Here is a 17,664-nt window from a genome sequence, read left to right as displayed (position 1 = left end):
GGCAAGCAACCGGAAGCTCAGGGTCCTGCTTGCGGACTGAGCCGACGTATTCCGCAAAGCGGTCACCCAGTCTGCGTTTGGTCTCCCCAATAAACATGAATATACATGAATTGGATTTAGGCGCCAGTATGTTGCAAAACAAGAAGAAAGAAAAGCACAAATGCCATTAACTCTGACTTTGCAAATGATTCACTGAAAAATTCTTTCATTTGCTGGAAAAGATGACTATTGTGCATCTGAAAATGGGCACCATGGAATTGTGTTGCATACTGACCTGTTTTCCTATATTTGCCTGTCATCTATGCAATTCAATTTGTGTTGGATATTGCTGAGAATCTCATTTCAAGATGAGGGCACAGATATTATTATAATCCTACTGAAAGCCTAAACCTGGAACAAATACTGTGTTACATGGATTGCAACGTTTCGAGGGTTGTGCAGCTAAGGTGAGGAAGACAGGAATGATGTGTTTGACGATTGCGTGGAATGCATTGCAAACTTGGGTTACGTTGCTTGATTTCATTCTACACCTTGAAATTCAGAAACAAGTGAGGCACCAGGTGGAAACCAACAGCTGTCTCTGTGGAAGAGAGGACATGGCTTCCTAATCTAACCATTTGAACTCTGCAAACATTCTGCTGGATCTGAACTGCCCTGTATACCAAGGCCAATTTGTATACTATATAAATTGGCATGCCCAGACTATGCAGAGGACTCCAGGTGGGGTCCAACCAGGACATTATATAGCTGCAGTGAAGCTTCGCCCCCATTATATAACTGCCTCTGTTACGCATTCTACTGCGAGGGTAATCACATTGTTTGTAGCATCTCAGCAAAATAAGGACTCATTTGATCAAACTAAAGAGTTTAAAAACACAAATATGTGTCAGTGCAATCAGTAAATAATGAGAAATGAAATCCAGAAGTTGGCAAGAATCCCAAGTGGATGTCTTGGTGTGGTTGGGGAAGGGAATCTTTGTCAATGATGGCACACTGTGCATTAACACTGCAGCAGCTGCTGCACCTCTTACAAACTTAGTTTCTTAAGGGAGAGTTTTAAAAAAAGGGAATTGGATAATTGCATGAAAGGAGAGGCAAAGAAAAGCAGAGCTAAGGAAGTGGGCCCAAGTGGCAAGTCTTTGAAAAAACTGGCAATGGTACGATGGCCTGAATGGACTGGCGATGTGTTGTGCACTGCTGATCGTCCATGGCTGGGTCAATACCTCTGCAGCCTTGCGTAATGTCACAGTGGAATTGCATTTCCATGAAACAAGCACCACAAATCGATTAAGACTGTATAGTTTAACAATACTTGCAGCTTCCTCAGCGCTGTAACGTGTTGAGTTTCTGTAGTGTAGTGGTGATCACGTTTGCCTAACACGCAAAAGGTCCCCAGTTCGAAACTGGGCAGGAACATTTTCAAAACGAACCCAAACTTCTTCGCAAGAAATATGCAATCATTGACATTCCCCATGAACACAACACAATTTCTCAAAGCCCTCTTTCTCTTGCACATTGTGTGCACAATGCCTTGCACTCGCTCCTCTTTCTAGTCCTGATGCTGCAGAAAGTTCCGCAAAACCGAGCAGTGACACTTTATTTGGCTCAGATGAGAATAGAAACCTGCAACACGAGCTTGCTAAGTAACAGCGAATCTTAGTCTCATTTCAGACGAGGCAAAAGCACATCAGCAATTCACTTTCACCAGCTCCACAGTCGTTGAGACAGGGGCACGCTGCAATATTTTGACCCGCACTGTCCAATTACTCGCTGTCAGCAGCAAGTGGCGTCTGCTGCCTCAATCAACAGGTTACTGGCCATCTCGGGGAGGTAAAATAGCACAACCCGGGCCAAATCTCCCCATCAACCAAGCACCGGCTCAGCAAAACGTAGGCACATGATATCCGGGTCACTGAACCTCCGAGCAGCTCTGACAGAACAGCCAAGTGACTGAAACTTTCTTTGAGTTGCAATGATGAATCTCCGGTGGAAACAAGTTGGGGGAAATTGCTCCTCCTGAACATTTCTTCTTGGGTAAAAGGGGCAAAAATCCTTTTCAATTTAACCACTGCTGCAGCAGATTCTTGGTGTCTTAAGCACCTTGATAACCCAGCTCTTAACATGCAGCCGCAATTATGACAAGGGGTGAAGGTTCATGACACGCAGAGGGGAAAAAGTTATTTAAGTTATGACAGTCGCTCACAGATTTATTAGCGTTTTGTTCAGTCAGTAACAGAGACATACCAGGATTTATTGATGCAGATTAACATAACTATTCAGCGTCACGCAGAGCCGCTAGGAGTACTTTGCCTCCCTGAAAGACGGACACGGCTGATTCTGTAACTGAAGCTAAGGAAACAGGCAGACCTGCCAAATTATTATTTTATTTTGTTCTTCATTCGGCAAGTAACAGGAACACTAACAAGGTGGCGTTGAAAATGAGATGCACTGCGGCTCCGCTCAATATCAAAGCGCTCCTTCATATTGAACCGAGGAAGAATATACATGAATTAAAGCAAAATACTGTGGATGCTGGAAATCTGAAATAAAAACAAGAAATTCTGGAAATACTCAGCACGACTGGCAGCATCTGTGGAGACCGAAGCAGAGTTAACATTTCGGCTCAGTGACCCTTCTTCAGAACTGGCAAATATTAGAAATGTCAAAGGTTAGAAGCAAGTAAAGCGGGGGTGGAGCAAGAGATAACAAAGGAGAAGGTGTAGATTGGACAAGGCCACAGAATAGCTGACCAGAAGGTCATGGAGCAAAGGCAAACAATATGTTAATGGTGTGTTGAAAGACAAAGCATTCGTACAGAGAGGACTGTTAATGGACTGAAAATCGAACAGCAGCAAGTACAAACAGGAAAAAAAACAGTGGGTAAGCAAACTGAACAAACTAAGATGAAATAAAATAAACATACAAAAAAATGTAAAAACTGTAAAAATGAAAAATAACAAAAAATGAAAGTAAAATGGGGGCCCCGTCATGCTCTGGAATTATTGAACTCAATATTCAGTCCGGCACGCTCTCGTGTGCAGTGGTTCACACCGCAGCCTCACAGCTCCAGCGACCCGCTTTCAATTCTGGGCACTGCCTGCGTGGTGTTTGCAAGTTCTCCCTGTGTCTGCGTGGGATTCCTCTGGGTGCTCCGGTTTCCTCCCACATGCCAAAGACTGGCTGCTTGATAGGTTAATTGGCCATTATAAATTGCCCCTCGTATAGGGAGGTGGTAGGGAAATATAGGGAAGTGGGGATGTGGTAGGAATATGGAATTCGTGTCGGATTAGTATAAATGGGTGGTCGATGGTCAGCACAGACTCGGTGGGCCGAAGGGCCTGTTTCACTGCTGTATCACCAAACTAAACTAATCGGTCAACGGGATGCTGTTTTTCGAGCTTGTGTTGATGTTCACTGGAACACTGAGGCAATCCCAGGATAGAGATGTGAGCATGAGAGCAGTGGGCAGTCTTGAAATGGCAAGCAACCGGAAGCTCAGGGTCCTGCTTGCGGACTGAGCCGACGTATTCCGCAAAGCGGTCACCCAGTCTGCGTTTGGTCTCCCCAATAAACATGAATATACATGAATTGGATTTAGGCGCCAGTATGTTGCAAAACAAGAAGAAAGAAAAGCACAAATGCCATTAACTCTGACTTTGCAAATGATTCACTGAAAAATTCTTTCATTTGCTGGAAAAGATGACTATTGTGCATCTGAAAATGGGCACCATGGAATTGTGTTGCATACTGACCTGTTTTCCTATATTTGCCTGTCATCTATGCAATTCAATTTGTGTTGGATATTGCTGAGAATCTCATTTCAAGATGAGGGCACAGATATTATTATAATACGGCTGAAAGCCTAAACCTGGAACAAATACTGTGTTACATGGATTGCAACGTTTCGAGGGCTGTGCAGCTAAGGTGAGGAAGACAGGAATGATGTGTTTGATGATTGCGTGGAATGCATTGCAAACTTGGGTTACGTTGCTTGATTTCATTCTACACCTTGAAATTCAGAAACAAGTGAGGCACCAGGTGGAAACCAACAGCTGTCTCTGTGGAAGAGGGGACATGGCTTCCTAATCTAACCATTTGAACTCTGCAAACATTCTGCTGGATCTGAACTGCCCTGTATACCAAGGCCAATTTGTATACTATATAAATTGGCATGCCCAGACTATGCAGAGGACTCCAGGTGGGGTCCAACCAGGACATTATATAGCTGCAGTGAAGCTTCGCCCCCATTATATAACTGCCTCTGTTACGCATTCTACTGCGAGGGTAATCACATTGTATGTAGCATCTCAGCAAAATAAGGACTCATTTGATCAAAATAAAGAGTTTAAAAACACAAATATATGTCAGTGCAATCAGTAAATAATGAGAAATGAAATCCAGAAGTTGGCAAGAATCCCAAGTGGATGTCTTGGTGTGGTTGGGGAAGGGAATCTTTGTCAATGATGGCACACTGTGCATTAACACTGCAGCAGCTGCTGCACCTCTTACAAACTTAGTTTCTTAAGGGAGAGTTTTAAAAAAAGGGAATTGGATAATTGCATGAAAGGAGAGGCAAAGAAAAGCAGAGCTAAGGAAGTGGGCCCAAATGGCAAGTCTTTGAAAAAACTGCCATGGTACGATGGCCTGAATGGACTGGCGATGTGTTGTGCACTGCTGATCGTCCATGGCTGGGTCAATACCTCTGCAGCCTTGCGAAATGTCACAGTGGAATTGCATTTCAATGAAACAAGCACCACAAATCGATTAAGACTGTATTGTTTAACAATACTTGCAGCTTCCTCAACGCCACCAGTGTGTTGAGTTTCTGTAGTGTAGTGGTGATCACGTTTACCTCATAGGCAAAAAGTCCCCAGTTCGAAACTGGGCAGAAACATTTTCAAAACCAACCCAGACTTCTTCGCAAGAAATATGCAATCATTGACATTCCCCATGAACACAACACAATTTCTCAAAGCCCTCTTTCTCTTGCACATTGTGTGCACAATGCCTTGCACTCGCTCCTCTTTCTAGTCCTGATGCTGCAGAAAGTTCCTCAAAACCGAGCAGTGACACTTTATTTGGCTCAGATTAGAATAGAAACCTGCAACACGAGCTTGCGAAGTAACAGCGAATCTTAGTCTCATTTCAGACGAGGCAAAAGCACATCAGCAATTCACTTTCACCAGCTCCACAGTCGTTAAGACAGGGGCACGCTGCAATATTTTGACCCGCACTGTCCAATTACTCGCTGTCAGCAGCAAGTGGCGTCTGCTGCCTCAATCAACAGGTTACTGGCCATCTCGGGGAGGTAAAATAGCACAACCCGGGCCAAATCTCCCCCTCATCCAAGCACCGGCTCAGCAAAACGTAGGCACATGATATCCGGGTCACTGAACCTCCGAGCAGCTCTGACAGAACAGCCAAGTGACTGAAACTTTCTTTGAGTTGCAATGATGAATCTCCGGTGGAAACAAGTTGGGGGAAATTGCTCCTCCTGAACATTTCTTCTTGGGTAAAAGGGGCAAAAATCCTTTTCAATTTAACCACTGCTGCAGCAGATTCTTGGTGTCTTAAGCACCTTGATAACCCAGCTCTTAACATGCAGCCGCAATTATGACAAGGGGTTCATGACACGCAGAGGGGAAAAAGTTATTTAAGTTATGACAGTCGCTCACAGATTTATTAGCGTTTTGTTCAGTCAGTAACAGAGACATACCTGGATTTATTGATGCAGATTAACATAACTATTCAGCGTCACGCAGAGCCGCTAGGAGTACTTTGCCTCCCTTAAAGACGGACACAGCTGATTCTGTAACTGAAGCGAAGGAAACAGGCAGACCTGCCAAATTATCATTTTATTTTGTTCTTCATTCGGCAAGTAACAGGAACACTAACAAGGTGGCGTTGAAAATGAGATGCACTGCGGCTCCGCTCAATATCAAAGCGCTTCTTCATATTGAACCGAGGAAGAATATACATGAATAAAAGCAAAGTACTGTGGATGCTGGAAATCTGAAATAAAAACAAGAAATTCTGGAAATACTCAGCACGACTGGCAGCATCTGTGGAGACAGAAGCAGAGTTAACATTTCGGCTCAGTGACCCTTCTTCAGAACTGGCAAATATTAGAAATGTCAAAGGTTAGAAGCAAGTAAAGCGGGGGTGGAGCAAGAGATAACAAAGGAGAAGGTGTAGATTGGACAAGGCCACAGAATAGCTGACCAGAAGGTCATGGAGCAAAGGCAAACAATATGTTAATGGTGTGTTGAAAGACAAAGCATTCGTACAGAGAGGACTGTTAATGGACTGAAAATCGAACAGCAGCAAGTACAAACAGGAAAAAAAACAGTGGGTAAGCAAACTGAACAAACTAAGATGAAATAAAATAAACATACAAAAAAATGTAAAAAATGTAAAAATTAAAAATAACAAAAAATGAAAGTAAAATGGGGGCCCCGTCATGCTCTGGAATTATTGAACTCAATATTCAGTCCGGCACGCTCTCGTGTGCAGTGGTTCACACCGCAGCCTCACAGCTCCAGCGACCCGCTTTCAATTCTGGGCACTGCCTGCGTGGTGTTTGCAAGTTCTCCCTGTGTCTGCGTGGGATTCCTCTGGGTGCTCCGGTTTCCTCCCACATGCCAAAGACTGGCTGCTTGATAGGTTAATTGGCCATTATAAATTGCCCCTCGTATAGGGAGGTGGTAGGGAAATATAGGGAAGGTGGGGATGTGGTAGGAATATGGAATTCGTGTCGGATTAGTATAAATGGGTGGTCGATGGTCAGCACAGACTCGGTGGGCCGAAGGGCCTGTTTCACTGCTGTATCACCAAACTAAACTAATCGGTCAACGGGATGCTGTTTTACGAGCTTGTGTTGATGTTCACTGGAACACTGAGGCAATCCCAGGATAGAGATGTGAGCATGAGAGCAGTGGGCAGTCTTGAAATGGCAAGCAACCGGAAGCTCAGGGTCCTGCTTGCGGACTGAGCCGACGTATTCCGCAAAGCGGTCACCCAGTCTGCGTTTGGTCTCCCCAATAAACATGAATATACATGAATTGGATTTAGGCGCCAGTATGTTGCAAAACAAGAAGAAAGAAAAGCACAAATGCCATTAACTCTGACTTTGCAAATGATTCACTGAAAAATTCTTTCATTTGCTGGAAAAGATGACTATTGTGCATCTGAAAATGGGCACCATGGAATTGTGTTGCATACTGACCTGTTTTCCTATATTTGCCTGTCATCTATGCAATTCAATTTGTGTTGGATATTGCTGAGAATCTCATTTCAAGATGAGGGCACAGATATTATTATAATCCTACTGAAAGCCTAAACCTGGAACAAATACTGTGTTACATGGATTGCAACGTTTCGAGGGCTGTGCAGCTAAGGTGAGGAAGACAGGAATGATGTGTTTGATGATTGCGTGGAATGCATTGCTAACTTGGGTTACGTTGCTTGATTTCATTCTACACCTTGAAATTCAGAAACAAGTGAGGCACCAGGTGGAAACCAACAGCTGTCTCTGTGGAAGACGGGACATGGCTTCCTAATCTAACCATTTGAACTCTGCAAACATTCTGCTGGATCTGAACTGCCCTGTATACCAAGGCCAATTTGTATACTATATAAATTGGCATGCCCAGACTATGCAGAGGACTCCAGGTGGGGTCCAACCAGGACATTATATAGCTGCAGTGAAGCTTCGCCCCCATTATATAACTGCCTCTGTTACGCATTCTACTGCGAGGGTAATCACATTGTATGTAGCATCTCAGCAAAATAAGGACTCATTTGATCAAAATAAAGAGTTTAAAAACACAAATATATGTCAGTGCAATCAGTAAATAATGAGAAATGAAATCCAGAAGTTGGCAAGAATCCCAAGTGGATGTCTTGGTGTGGTTGAGGAAGGGAATCTTTGTCAATGATGGCACACTGTGCATTAACACTGCAGCAGCTGCTGCACCTCTTACAAACTTAGTTTCTTAAGGGAGAGTTTTAAAAAAAAGGGAATTGGATAATTGCATGAAAGGAGAGGCAAACAAAAGCAGAGCGAAGGAAGTGGGCCCAAATGGCAAGTCTTTCAAAAAACTGCCATGGTACGATGGCCTGAATGGACTGGCGATGTGTTGTGCACTGCTGATCGGCCATGGCTGGGTCAATACCTCTGCAGCCTTGCGAAATGTCACAGTGGAATTGCATTTCAATGAAACAAGCACCACAAATCGATTAAGACTGTATAGTTTAACAATACTTGCATCTTCCTCAGCACTGCAACTGTGTTGAGTTTCTGTAGTGTAGTGGTGATCACGTTTGCTTCATACACAAAAAGTCCCTAGTTCAAAACTGGGCAGAAACATTTTCAAAACGAACCCAAACTTGTTCGCAAGAAATATGCAATCATTGACATTCCCCATGAACACAACACAATTTCTCAAAGCCCTCTTTCTCTTGCACATTGTGTGCACAATGCCTTGCACTCGCTCCTCTTTCTCGTCCTGATGCTGCAGAAAGTTCCTCAAAACCGAGCAGTGACACTTTATTTGGCTCAGATGAGAATAGAAACCTGCAACACGAGCTTGCTAAGTAACAGCGAATCTTAGTCTCATTTCAGACGAGGCAAAAGCACATCAGCAATTCACTTTCACCAGCTCCACAGTCGTTGAGACAGGGGCACGCTGCAATATTTTGACCCGCACTGTCCAATTACTCGCTGTCAGCAGCAAGAGGCGTCTGCTGCCTCAATCAACAGGTTACTGGCCATCTCGGGGAGGTAAAATAGCACAACCCGGGCCAAATCTCCCCAGAAACCAAGCACTGGCTCAGCAAAACGTAGGCACATGATATCCGGGTCACTGAACCTCCGAGCAGCTCTTACAGAACAGCCAAGTGACTGAAACTTTCTTTGAGTTGCAATGATGAATCTCCTGTGGAAACAAGTTGGGGGAAATTGCTCCTCCTGAACATTTCTTCTTGGGTAAAAGGGGCAAAAATCCTTTTCAATTTAACCACTGCTGCAGCAGATTCTTGGTGTCTTAAGCACCTTGATAACCCAGCTCTTAACATGTAGCCGCAATTATGACAAGGGGTGAAGCTTCATGACACGCAGAGGGGAAAAAGTTATTTAAGTTATGACAGTCGCTCACAGATTTATTAGCGTTTTGTTCAGTCAGTAACAGAGACATACCTGGATTTATTGATGCAGATTAACATAACTATTCTGCGTCACGCAGAGCCGCTGGGAGGACTTTGCCTCCCTTAAAGACGGACACGGCTGATTCTGTAACTGAAGCTAAGGAAACAGGCAGACCTGCCAAATTATTATTTTATTTTGTTCTTCATTCGGCAAGTAACAGGAACACTAACAAGGTGGCGTTGAAAATGAGATGCACTGCGGCTCCGCTCAATATCAAAGCGCTCCTTCATATTGAACCGAGGAAGAATATACATGAATAAAAGCAAAATACTGTGGATGCTGGAAATCTGAAATAAAAACAAGAAATTCTGGAAATACTCAGCACGACTGGCAGCATCTGTGAAGACAGAAGCAGAGTTAACATTTCTGCTTAGTGACCCTTCTTCAGAACTGGCAAATATTAGAAATGTCAAAGGTTAGAAGCAAGTAAAGCGGGGGTGGAGCAAGAGATAACAAAGGAGAAGGTGTAGATTGGACAAGGCCACAGAATAGCTGACCAGAAGGTCATGGAGCAAAGGCAAACAATATGTTAATGGTGTGTTGAAAGAGAAAGCATTAGTACAGAGAGGACTGTTAATGGACTGAAAATTGAACAGCAGCAAGTACAAACAGGAAAAAAAACACTGGGTAAGCAAACTGAACAAACTAAGATGAAATAAAATAAACATACAAAAAAATGTAAATAATGTAAAAATGAAAAATAACAAAAAATGAAAGTAAAATGGGGGCCCCGTCGTGCTCTGGAACTATTGAACTCAATATTCAGTCCGGCACGCTCTCGTGTGCAGTGGTTCACACCGCAGCCTCACAGCTTCAGCGACCCGCTTTCAATTCTGGGCACTGCCTGCGTGGTATTTGCAAGTTCTCCCTGTGTCTGCCTGGGATTCCTCTGGGTGCTCCGGTTTCCTCCCACATGCCAAAGACTGGCCGGTTGATAGGTTAATTGGCCATTATAAATTGCCCCTCGTATAGGGAGGTGGTAGGGAAATATAGGGAAGGTGGGGATGTGGTAGGAATATGGAATTCGTGTCGGATTAGTATAAATGGGTGGTCGATGGTCAGCACAGACTCGGTGGGCCGAAGGGCCTGTTTCACTGCTGTATCACCAAACTAAACTAATCGGTCAACGGGATGCTGTTTTTCGAGCTTGTGTTGATGTTCACTGGAACACTGAGGCAATCCCAGGATAGAGATGTGAGCATGAGATCAGTGGGCAGTCTGAAATGGCAAGCAACCGGAAGCTCAGGGTCCTGCTTGCGGACTGAGCCGACGTATTCCGCAAAGCGGTCACCCAGTCTGCGTTTGGTCTCCCCAATAAACATGAATATACATGAATTGGATTTAGGCGCCAGTATGTTGCAAAACAAGAAGAAAGAAAAGCACAAATGCCATTAACTCTGACTTTGCAAATGATTCACTGAAAAATTCTTTCATTTGCTGGAAAAGATGACTATTGTGCATCTGAAAATGGGCACCATGGAATTGTGTTGCATACTGACCTGTTTTCCTATATTTGCCTGTCATCTATGCAATTCAATTTGTGTTGGATATTGCTGAGAATCTCATTTCAAGATGAGGGCACAGATATTATTATAATCCTACTGAAAGCCTAAACCTGGAACAAATACTGTGTTACATGGATTGCAACGTTTCGAGGGCTGTGCAGCTAAGGTGAGGAAGACAGGAATGATGTGTTTGATGATTGCGTGGAATGCATTGCAAACTTGGGTTACGTTGCTTGATTTCATTCTACACCTTGAAATTCAGAAACAAGTGAGGCACCAGGTGGAAACCAACAGCTGTCTCTGTGGAAGAGGGGACATGGCTTCCTAATCTAACCATTTGAACTCTGCAAACATTCTGCTGGATCTGAACTGCCCTGTATACCAAGGCCAATTTGTATACTATATAAATTGGCATGCCCAGACTATGCAGAGGACTCCAGGTGGGGTCCAACCAGGACATTATATGGCTGCAGTGAAGCTTCGCCCCCATTATATAACTGCCTCTGTTACGCATTCTACTGCGAGGGTAATCACATTGTATGTAGCATCTCAGCAAAATAAGGACCCATTTGATCAAAATAAAGAGTTTAAAAACACAAATATGTGTCAGTGCAATCAGTAAATAATGAGAAATGAAATCCAGAACTTGGCAAGTATCCCAAGTGGATGTCTTGGTGTGGTTGGGGAAGGGAATCTTTGTCAATGATGGCACACTGTGCATGAACACTGCAGCAGCTGCTGCACCTCTTACAAACTTAGTTTCTTAAGGGAGAGTTTTAAAAAAAAGGGAATTGGATAATTGCATGAAAGGAGAGGCAAAGAAAAGCAGAGCTAAGGAAGTGGGCCCAAATGGCAAGTCTTTCATAAAACTGCCATGGTACGATGGCCTGAATGGACTGGCGATGTGTTGTGCACTGCTGATCGGCCATGGCTGGGTCAATACCTCTGCAGCCTTGCGAAATGTCACAGTGGAATTGCATTTGAATGAAACAAACACCACAAATCGATTAAGACTGTATAGTTTAACAATACTTGCAGCTTCCTCAGCGCTGTAAGTGTGTTGAGTTTCTGTAGTGTAGTGGTGATCACATGTGCCTCACTCGCAAAAAGTCCCCAGTTCGAAACCGGGTAGAAACATTTTCAAAACAAACCCAAACTTCTTCGCAAGAAATATTCAATCATTGACATTCCCCATGAACACAACACAATTTCTCAAAGCCCTCTTTCTCTTGCACATTGTGTGCACAATGCCTTGCACTCGCTCCTTTTTCTAGTCCTGATGCTGCAGAAAGTTCCTCAAAACCGAGCAGTGACACTTTATTTGGCTCAGATTAGAATAGAAACCTGCAACACGAGCTTGCGAAGTAACAGCGAATCTTAGTCTCATTTCAGACGAGGCAAAAGCACATCAGCAATTCACTTTCACCAGCTCCACAGTCGTTGAGACAGGGGCACGCTGCAATATTTTGACCCGCACTGTCCAATTACTCGCTGTCAGCAGCAAGTGGCGTCTGCTGCCTCAATCAACAGGTTACTGGCCATCTCGGGGAGGTAAAATAGCACAACCCGGGCCAAATCTCCCCATCAACCAAGCACCGGCTCAGCAAAACGTAGGCACATGATATCCGGGTCACTGAACCTCCGAGCAGCTCTGACAGAACAGCCAAGTGACTGAAACTTTCTTTGAGTTGCAATGATGAATCTCCGGTGGAAACAAGTTGGGGGAAATTGCTCCTCCTGAACATTTCTTCTTGGGTAAAAGGGGCAAAAATCCTTTTCAATTTAACCACTGCTGCAGCAGATTCTTGGTGTCTTAAGCACCTTGATAACCCAGCTCTTAACATGCAGCCGCAATTATGACAAGGGGTGAAGGTTCATGACACGCAGAGGGGAAAAAGTTATTTAAGTTATGACAGTCGCTCACAGATTTATTAGCGTTTTGTTCAGTCAGTAACAGAGACATACCTGGATTTATTGATGCAGATTAACATAACTATTCAGCGTCACGCAGAGCCGCTAGGAGTACTTTGCCTCCCTGAAAGACGGACACGGCTGATTCTGTAACTGAAGCTAAGGAAACAGGCAGACCTGCCAAATTATTATTTTATTTTGTTCTTCATTCGGCAAGTAACAGGAACACTAACAAGGTGGCGTTGAAAATGAGATGCACTGCGGCTCCGCTCAATATCAAAGCGCTCCTTCATATCGAACTGAGGAAGAATATACATGAATAAAAGCAAAATACTGTGGATGCTGGAAATCTGAAAAAAAACAAGAAATTCTGGAAATACTCAGCACGACTGGCAGCATCTGTGGAGACAGAGGCAGAGTTAACATTTCGGCTCAGTGACCCTTCTTCAGAACTGGCAAATATTAGAAATGTCAAAGGTTAGAAGCAAGTAAAGCGGGGGTGGAGCAAGAGATAACAAAGGAGAAGGTGTAGATTGGACAAGGCCACAGAATAGCTGACCAGAAGGTCATGGAGCAAAGGCAAACAATATGTTAATGGTGTGTTGAAAGACAAAGCATTAGTACAGAGAGGACTGTTAATGCACTGAAAATTGAACAGCAGCAAGTACAAACAGGAAAAAAAAAACAGTGGGTAAGCAAACTGAACAAACTAAGATGAAATAAAATAAACATACAAAAAAATGTAAAAAATGTAAAAATGAAAAATAACAAAAAATGAAAGTAAAATGGGGGCCCCGTCATGCTCTGGAATTATTGAACTCAATATTCAGTCCGGCACGCTCTCGTGTGCAGTGGTTCACACCGCAGCCTCACAGCTTCAGCGACCCGCTTTCAATTCTGGGCACTGCCTGCGTGGTGTTTGCAAGTTCTCCCTGTGTCTGCGTGGGATTCCTCTGGGTGCTCCGGTTTCCTCCCACATGCCAAAGACTGGCTGCTTGATAGGTTAATTGGCCATTATAAATTGCCCCTCGTATAGGGAGGTGGTAGGGAAATATAGGGAAGGTGGGGATGTGGTATGAATATGGAATTCGTGTCAGATTAGTATAAATGGGTGGTCGATGGTCAGCACAGACTCGGTGGGCCGAAGGGCCTGTTTCACTGCTGTATCACCAAACTAAACTAATCGTTCAACGGGATGCTGTTTTTCGAGCTTGTGTTGATGTTCACTGGAACACTGAGGCAATCCCAGGATAGAGATGTGAGCATGAGAGCAGTGGGCAGTCTTGAAATGGCAAGCAACCGGAAGCTCAGGGTCCTGCTTGCGGACTGAGCCGACGTATTCCGCAAAGCGGTCACCCAGTCTGCGTTTGGTCTCCCCAATAAACATGAATATACATGAATTGGATTCAGGCGCCAGTATGTTGCAAAACAAGAAGAAAGAAAAGCACAAATGCCATTAACTCTGACTTTGCAAATGATTCACTGAAAAATTCTTTCATTTGCTGGAAAAGATGACTATTGTGCATCTGAAAATGGGCACCATGGAATTGTGTTGCATACTGACCTGTTTTCCTATATTTGCCTGTCATCTATGCAATTCAATTTGTGTTGGATATTGCTGAGAATCTCATTTCAAGATGAGGGCACAGATATTATTATAATCCTACTGAAAGCCGAAACCTGGAACAAATACTGTGTTACATGGATTGCAACGTTTCGAGGGCTGTGCAGCTAAGGTGAGGAAGACAGGAATGATGTGTTTGATGATTGCGTGGAATGCATTGCAAACTTGGGTTACGTTGCTTGATTTCATTCTACACCTTGAAATTCAGAAACAAGTGAGGCACCAGGTGGAAACCAACAGCTGTCTCTGTGGAAGAGGGGACATGGCTTCCTAATCTAACCATTTGAACTCTGCAAACATTCTGCTGGATCTGAACTGCCCTGTATACCAAGGCCAATTTGTATACTATATAAATTGGCATGCCCAGACTATGCAGAGGACTCCAGGTGGGGTCCAACCAGGACATTATATAGCTGCAGTGAAGCTTCGCCCCCATTATATAACTGCCTCTGTTACGCATTCTACTGCGAGGGTAATCACATTGTATGTAGCATCTCAGCAAAATAAGGACTCATTTGATCAAAATAAAGAGTTTAAAAACACAAATATGTGTCAGTGCAATCAGTAAATAATGAGAAATGAAATCCAGAACTTGGCAAGTATCCCAAGTGGATGTCTTGGTGTGGTTGGGGAAGGGAATCTTTGTCAATGATGGCACACTGTGCATGAACACAGCAGCAGCTGCTGCACCTCTTACAAACTTAGTTTCTTAAGGGAGAGTTTTAAAAAAAGGGAATTGGATAATTGCATGAAAGGAGAGGCAAAGAAAAGCAGAGCTAAGGAAGTGGGCCCAAATGGCAAGTCTTTCATAAAACTGCCATGGTCCGATGGCCTGAATGGACTGGCGATGTGTTGTGCACTGCTGATCGTCCATGGCTGGGTCAATACCTCTGCAGCCTTGCGAAATGTCACAGTGGAATTGCATTTGAATGAAACAAGCACCACAAATCGATTAAGACTGTATAGTTTAACAATACTTGCAGCTTCCTCAGCGCTTTAAGTGTGTTGAGTTTCTGTAGTGTAGTGGTGATCACGTTTGCCTCACACGCAAAAGGTCCCCAGTTCGAAACTGGGCAGAAACATTTTCAAAACGAACCCAAACTTCTTCGCAAGAAATATGCAATCATTGACATTCCCCATGAACACAACACAATTTCTCAAAGCCCTCTTTCTCTTGCACATTGTGTGCACAATGCCTTGCACTCGCTCCTGATGCTGCAGAAAGTTCCTCAAAACCGAGCAGTGACACTTTATTTGGCTCAGATTAGAATAGAAACCTGCAACACGAGCTTGCGAAGGAACAGCGAATCTTAGTCTCATTTCAGACGAGGCAAAAGCACATCAGCAATTCACTTTCACCAGCTCCACAGTCGTTGAGACAGGGGCACGCTGCAATATTTTGACCCGCACTGTCCAATTTCTCGCTGTCAGCAGCAAGTGGCGTCTGCTGCCTCAATCAACAGGTTACTGGCCATCTCGGGGAGGTAAAATAGCACAACCCGGGCCAAATCTCCCCATCAACCAAGCACCGGCTCAGCAAATTGTAGGCACATGATATCCGGGTCACTGAACCTCCGAGCAGCTCTGACAGAACACCCAAGTGACTGAAACTTTCTTTGAGTTGCAATGATGAATCTCCTGTGGAAACAAGTTGGGTGAAATTGCTCCTCCTGAACATTTCTTCTTGGGTAAAAGGGGCAAAAATCCTTTTCAATTTAACCACTGCTGCAGAAGATTCTTGGTGTCTTCAGCACCTTGATAACCCAGCTCTGAACATGCAGCCGCAATTATGACAAGGGGTAAAGGTTCATGACATGCAGAGGGGAAAAAGTTATTTAAGTTATGACAGTCGCTCACAGATTTATTAGCGTTTTGTTCAGTCTGTAACAGAGACATACCTGGATTTATTGATGCAGATTAACATAACTATTCAGCGTCACGCAGAGCAGCGAGGAGTACTTTGCCTCCCTTAAAGACGGACACAGCTGATTCTGTAACTGAAGCTAAGGAAACAGGCAGACCTGCCAAATTATCATTTTATTTTGTTCTTCATTCGGCAAGTAACAGGAACACTAACAAGGTGGCGTTGAAAATGAGATGCACTGCGGCTCCGCTCAATATCAAAGCGCTCCTTCATATTGAACTGAGGAAGAATATACATGAATAAAAGCAAAATACTGTGGATGCTGGAAATCTGAAAAAAAACAAGAAATTCTGGTTATACTCAGCACGACTGGCAGCATCTGTGAAGACAGAAGCAGAGTTAACATTTCGGCTCAGTGACCCTTCTTCAGAACTGGCAAATATTAGAAATGTCAAAGGTTAGAAGCAAGTAAAGCGGGGGTGGAGCAAGAGATAACAAAGGAGAAGGTGTAGATTGGACAAGGCCACAGAATAGCTGACCAGAAGGTCATGGAGCAAAGGCAAACAATATGTTAATGGTGTGTTGAAAGAGAAAGCATTAGTACAGAGAGGACTGTTAATGGACTGAAAATTGAACAGCAGCAAGTACAAACAGGAAAAAAAACACTGGGTAAGCAAACTGAACAAACTAAGATGAAATAAAATAAACATACAAAAAAATGTAAATAATGTAAAAATGAAAAATAACAAAAAATGAAAGTAAAATGGGGGCCCCGTCATGCTCTGGAACTATTGAACTCAATATTCAGTCCGGCACGCTCTCGTGTGCAGTGGTTCACACCGCAGCCTCACAGCTTCAGCGACCCGCTTTCAATTCTGGGCACTGCCTGCGTGGTATTTGCAAGTTCTCCCTGTGTCTGCCTGGGATTCCTCTGGGTGCTCCGGTTTCCTCCCACATGCCAAAGACTGGCCGGTTGATAGGTTAATTGGCCATTATAAATTGCCCCTCGTATAGGGAGGTGGTAGGGAAATATAGGGAAGGTGGGGATGTGGTAGGAATATGGAATTCGTGTCGGATTAGTATAAATGGGTGGTCGATGGTCAGCACAGACTCGGTGGGCCGAAGGGCCTGTTTCACTGCTGTATCACCAAACTAAACTAATCGGTCAACGGGATGCTGTTTTTCGAGCTTGTGTTGATGTTCACTGGAACACTGAGGCAATCCCAGGATAGAGATGTGAGCATGAGATCAGTGGGCAGTCTGAAATGGCAAGCAACCGGAAGCTCAGGGTCCTGCTTGCGGACTGAGCCGACGTATTCCGCAAAGCGGTCACCCAGTCTGCGTTTGGTCTCCCCAATAAACATGAATATACATGAATTGGATTTAGGCGCCAGTATGTTGCAAAACAAGAAGAAAGAAAAGCACAAATGCCATTAACTCTGACTTTGCAAATGATTCACTGAAAAATTCTTTCATTTGCTGGAAAAGATGACTATTGTGCATCTGAAAATGGGCACCATGGAATTGTGTTGCATACTGACCTGTTTTCCTATAT

At 43.9% G+C, this 17,664-nt stretch overlaps 4 non-coding genes across 4 annotated transcripts; all 4 read left to right on the top strand.

Moving 5' to 3' along the window:
- The first annotated feature begins 1,343 nt into the window (after positions 1 to 1,343).
- On the top strand, positions 1,344 to 1,416 carry trnav-aac (transfer RNA valine (anticodon AAC)). Its single transcript has one exon. It is a non-coding gene; the product is annotated as a tRNA-Val (tRNA).
- A 3,405-nt stretch (positions 1,417 to 4,821) lies between these two features.
- trnam-cau (transfer RNA methionine (anticodon CAU)) lies at positions 4,822 to 4,894 on the top strand. The gene has a single exon. It is a non-coding gene; the product is annotated as a tRNA-Met (tRNA).
- A 3,401-nt stretch (positions 4,895 to 8,295) lies between these two features.
- Positions 8,296 to 8,368, top strand: trnam-cau (transfer RNA methionine (anticodon CAU)). The gene has a single exon. It is a non-coding gene; the product is annotated as a tRNA-Met (tRNA).
- A 6,886-nt stretch (positions 8,369 to 15,254) lies between these two features.
- trnav-cac (transfer RNA valine (anticodon CAC)) lies at positions 15,255 to 15,327 on the top strand. Its single transcript has one exon. It is a non-coding gene; the product is annotated as a tRNA-Val (tRNA).
- The last annotated feature ends 2,337 nt before the right edge of the window (positions 15,328 to 17,664 follow it).

The sequence above is a fragment of the Heterodontus francisci genome, chromosome 22, assembly GCF_036365525.1.
Source record: "Heterodontus francisci isolate sHetFra1 chromosome 22, sHetFra1.hap1, whole genome shotgun sequence".
Taxonomy (NCBI): Eukaryota; Metazoa; Chordata; class Chondrichthyes; order Heterodontiformes; family Heterodontidae; genus Heterodontus; species Heterodontus francisci.
This window is presented reverse-complemented; position numbering and strand designations above follow the sequence as displayed.